Source organism: Schistocerca americana, unplaced genomic scaffold (assembly GCF_021461395.2).
Source record: "Schistocerca americana isolate TAMUIC-IGC-003095 unplaced genomic scaffold, iqSchAmer2.1 HiC_scaffold_809, whole genome shotgun sequence".
In the NCBI taxonomy this organism is placed as follows: Eukaryota; Metazoa; Arthropoda; class Insecta; order Orthoptera; family Acrididae; genus Schistocerca; species Schistocerca americana.
The window spans coordinates 10001-15000 of NW_025726576.1; the positions used below are offsets into that span (position 1 = coordinate 10001).

Genomic DNA, 5000 nt, shown 5'->3' on the forward strand with positions numbered 1-5000 from the left:
CTCTGTTTGCATGTATTAGCTCTAGAATTACCACAGTTATCCAAGTAACGTGGGTACGATCTAAGGAACCATAACTGATTTAATGAGCCATTCGCGGTTTCACCTTAATGCGGCTTGTACTGAGACATGCATGGCTTAATCTTTGAGACAAGCATATGACTACTGGCAGGATCAACCAGGGAGCTGCGTCAACTAGAGCTGAGCAGCCGGCCGCCCGGGAGTGTGTCCCGGGGGCCCGCGCGAACACGCAAGCGTCCGCTCAATTATTCTGCAAACAGGAGGAGGCTGAGCTCCCCTGCACAATACACCTCGAAACCCTCTCAGGTCCCGGCGGCGCGCAGCGCCGTCCTAAGTACTTGGTCGGGTTCGAGAGAGGCGCAATCGCCCGGAGTTTGGCGAGTAGACGCTTTAGGTGCGACCACCCGTGCTCCCAACTGAGCTTGCCGCTGCCGACAGAGGCCCGGGAGCGTGCTGTCGTGGCATTGCCGGCGGGAGACAACACGCGCCACCTACGGTGACCGGCAGCTCCAACGCCAGCGCCACAGAAGGACAAAAGCCCCACTTGGGTGCCGAAGCGAACTCTCCCAGCACAGCGCACGCGCCAACACGTCCGCACAGCTGCGATACAAACCACCTGCGAGAACCGCAGAGGCGACCGAGCAGCAGACGGCGTCGCGGCGCCGAGCGCCGGGCGGCGGCGCATCCTCAGCGCACACAGTCCTCAATCGGACCAGCACACTGCAGATGTCCACCGCGCTTCGCACCGGGCCCGCGAGGACCTACTTTGGCCGCACGGCGCCGCGTGCAGGGTGCGCCGGCGCGCAGCTGCGCCGCCTGCCGCCTCCGTCGGCCGGCGCGCCTGCCACTGGCCGCCCCCACCAGCCGGCTGTAGCGCGTGCGCCCACGCACCGCGCGGCCAGCACGCCGGGAGGCCCCCCCTCACCGGCCGGGGACGGTCCCACCCAGCCACCGCCGCGTATCGCTTCACACCCAGATGCCATTCACGTTCGTGGGCATGGTGGGTATCGCTGGAACAACCGGTTGGTAGCTCAACCGATCGTCGCCATCACTGATTCACCTCTAGCGAGAACAACCGCACCACAACGGTTTACCAGTTGTTCATTTGCATAACGTCACCAGCAAACGTAGGCGTCCATCGCCATTTGCAAATTCAACGATTGTTGCATGCCTGTGTCAGGTGTCACGACACACTATGTCTGCCCACATACACGCAACAACATGTGCACGCTTCGCGAACACGTGGAAGGTGGCCCCCGTACGTATGCGATGTCCATTGCGCGAACGACTGTCAACCGGCCTCTGTCGCATGTCGCAGATGTGGAACGCAGTGCACCATGCTATCACGGTGTGTGAGAAGAGACGACTACGTCTGACAACACGCGCCACTACATCAACAGACGGCTCATGCTGATCGCCATCCAGGGCATACCACACTGCAATCCAGCTCTTATAGGGAGACGACACGTAGCTGAGTGCACAACATTTGGACCGCATGGTTCGCCGTTGTTGGCGCAGTCGTTGTACGGTCACATGTACCACGATGTATCATTCAGTACATGAGGACCAATGTGCAGTACAGTGTGTGATTTGGACGTACAACATCAGCGGACAGTTGACACAGGCCGTACCACAGCGTAGGCTAAGTGCTTCGCACATGCGAATGCCAATGAACAACTGCAAATGCCAATGAACAACTGCAAAGGGCATTGAGCATGTACGTCCTGCTGCCATCCACATTACAGTGTATAGCTGCAAGGTGTTTAACATGAAGCGATACACTGGGGACCGGGCAGTGCGAGTAGCAAACTATATTGCGGGGGTTGCAGTTAGGCAACACTACACTAATTTAACGCGTCGTATGACAATTACAGAGCAGGTTAAGGCCCAACGTGTGTTGGGTTAAGGCCCAACGTGTGTTGGGTTAAGGCCCAACGTGTGTTGGGTTAAGGCCCAACGTGTGTTGGGTTAAGGCCCAACGTGTGTTGGGTTAAGGCCCAACGTGTGTTGGGTTAAGGCCCAACGTGTGTTGGGTTAAGGCCCAACGTGTGTTGGGTTAAGGCCCAACGTGTGTTGGGTTAAGGCCCAACGTGTGTTGGGTTAAGGCCCAACGTGTGTTGGGTTAAGGCCCAACGTGTGTTGGGTTACGTTAAGGGGCAATGTGGGTTACGTTAAGGGGCAATGTGGGTTACGTTAAGGGGCAATGTGGGTTACGTTACGGCGCAATATAGGTTACGTTACGGCGCAATATAGGTTACGTTAAGGCGCAATATCGGTTACGTTAAGGCGCAATACAGGTTACGTTAAGGCGCAATACAGGTTACGTTAAGGCGCAATACAGGTTACGTTAAGGCGCAATACAGGTTACGTTAAGGCGCAATACAGGTTACGTTAAGGCGCAATACAGGTTACGTTAAGGCGCAATACAGGTTACGTTAAGGCGCAATACAGGTTACGTTAAGGCGCAATGCAGGTTACGTTAAGGCGCAATGCAGGTTACGTTAAGGCGCAATACAGGTTACGTTAAGGCGCAATACAGGTTACGTTAAGGCGCAATACAGGTTACGTTAAGGCGCAATACAGGTTACGTTAAGGCGCAATACAGGTTACGTTAAGGCGCAATACAGGTTACGTTAAGGCGCAATACAGGTTACGTTAAGGCGCAATACAGGTTACGTTAAGGCGCAATACAGGTTACGTTAAGGCGCAATACAGGTTACGTTAAGGCGCAATACAGGTTACGTTAAGGCGCAATACAGGTTACGTTAAGGCGCAATACAGGTTACGTTAAGGCGCAATACAGGTTACGTTAAGGCGCAATACAGGTTACGTTAAGGCGCAATACAGGTTACGTTAAGGCGCAATACAGGTTACGTTAAGGCGCAATACAGGTTACGTTAAGGCGCAATACAGGTTACGTTAAGGCGCAATACAGGTTACGTTAAGGCGCAATACAGGTTAGGTTAAGGCGCAATACAGGTTAGGTTAAGGCGCAATACAGGTTAGGTTAAGGCGCAATACAGGTTAGGTTAAGGTACGACATAGGTTAGGTTAAGGTACGACATAGGTTAGGTTAAGGTACGACATAGGTTAGGTTAAGGTACGACATAGGTTAGGTTAAGGTACGACATAGGTTAGGTTAAGGTACGACATAGGTTAGGTTAAGGTACGACATAGGTTAGGTTAAGGTACGACATAGGTTAGGTTAAGGTACGACATAGGTTAGGTTAAGGTACGACATAGGTTAGGTTAAGGTACGACATAGGTTAGGTTAAGGTACGACATAGGTTAGGTTAAGGTACGACATAGGTTAGGTTAAGGTACGACATAGGTTAGGTTAAGGTACGACATAGGTTAGGTTAAGGTACGACATAGGTTAGGTTAAGGTACGACATAGGTTAGGTTAAGGTACGACATAGGTTAGGTTAAGGTACGACATAGGTTAGGTTAAGGTACGACATAGGTTAGGTTAAGGTACGACATAGGTTAGGTTAAGGTACGACATAGGTTAGGTTAAGGTACGACATAGGTTAGGTTAAGGTACGACATAGGTTAGGTTAAGGTACGACATAGGTTAGGTTAAGGTACGACATAGGTTAGGTTAAGGTACGACATAGGTTAGGTTAAGGTACGACATAGGTTAGGTTAAGGTACGACATAGGTTAGGTTAAGGTACGACATAGGTTAGGTTAAGGTACGACATAGGTTAGGTTAAGGTACGACATAGGTTAGGTTACGGTACGACATAGGTTAGGTTACGGTACGACATAGGTTAGGTTACGGTACGACATAGGTTAGGTTACGGTACGACATAGGTTAGGTTACGGTACGACATAGGTTAGGTTACGGTACGACATAGGTTAGGTTACGGTACGACATAGGTTAGGTTACGGTACGACATAGGTTAGGTTACGGTACGACATAGGTTAGGTTACGGTACGATATAGGTTAGGTTACGGTACGATATAGGTTAGGTTAAGGTACACATTGTTGTAAGGAAAGGTTTAATGGGGGGCGGGGCGGGGCGGCCGGTTTGTTGATTGTGATTATAGTAAGTGGATGCCTGCGGCATCATCTGATTTGCCACGTCAGGATGCACCTTTGGCTCATGACAGGCGGCGCTCTCATTCCATGCTTGTGGCAGACCTGTGTCTTTCATTCCTGCCATTGTTTGTGTGCTGTGAGAGGAGGCAGTATTGTGATGTTGGGTGCACCCCTGTGTAGGACATGTGTGGGTGTTGGTGGCTTGGCTGAGCAATGGTGGTTGTCGGGTGGGTGGGATATTCTGTTTTCTGAGTGGACCTCCCAGTCTGGTTATGACAGTGTGGATTGTCTAATGTGGCGGAGAGGATGCACTGGGTGTTGTTCCATGCTGGTGCTTACATATTGTCTGTGTGCGTGTTACAGGCAGAGAGTAGTGCGTGATAAGGGTGTGTGGCTGACGTGTGGTTGTGATTGTGAGCAGAGTCTTTCAGCATGTATACGGACAGTTGTATACATTATCTGTATTCTGATGGCTCTATCTATTACTAATCAGCGCCGTGTATACGTTTAATCCGGTTCCAGTCGAAACTGTTGTATCTCTGTACATTAGTGACACGGCGAGCCCGCTATGTAGTTACTCGTCTCGGCAGCTTCCACCGGTGTATGGCAAATGATTATAAGGAATCAGTCTAGTCGTCAATACCGATGGTGTGACGTCACATGTCTGGGGTGGGGGACGCTGCGCCCTTCCGGTGGGTCATGGCCTAGAAAGACTCTTCCCACGCAGGGGGGCGTGGACTGTCATTGACTCTTCCAGGTAATATACTTGCCGTACGTTCTTGCGACTGCGAGTGCAACGCTCACCGGTACCGACATGGATGGAGCGCCTCCTAGCTGACCGCTCAGCATCGGCATTCGTACAGAGAGCAACGCGGTCGCGTCTCTAGCTCGTAACTGGTACAGCCCGCAGCTCATGTATAGGGACAGCGGGAATGTCG

General features: G+C 51.8%; 1 non-coding gene across 1 annotated transcript in view; it reads right to left on the bottom strand.

The window, feature by feature from the left end:
• The window catches only part of LOC124591145, a 1910-nt gene extending 1728 nt beyond the window's left edge, over window positions 1–182 (bottom strand). Inside the window, exon 1 of the ribosomal RNA XR_006976984.1 lies at window positions 1–182. This exon is cut by the window's left edge and continues 1728 nt beyond it. This is a non-coding gene — a ribosomal RNA (small subunit ribosomal RNA).
• Window positions 183–5000: the final 4818 nt, after the last annotated feature.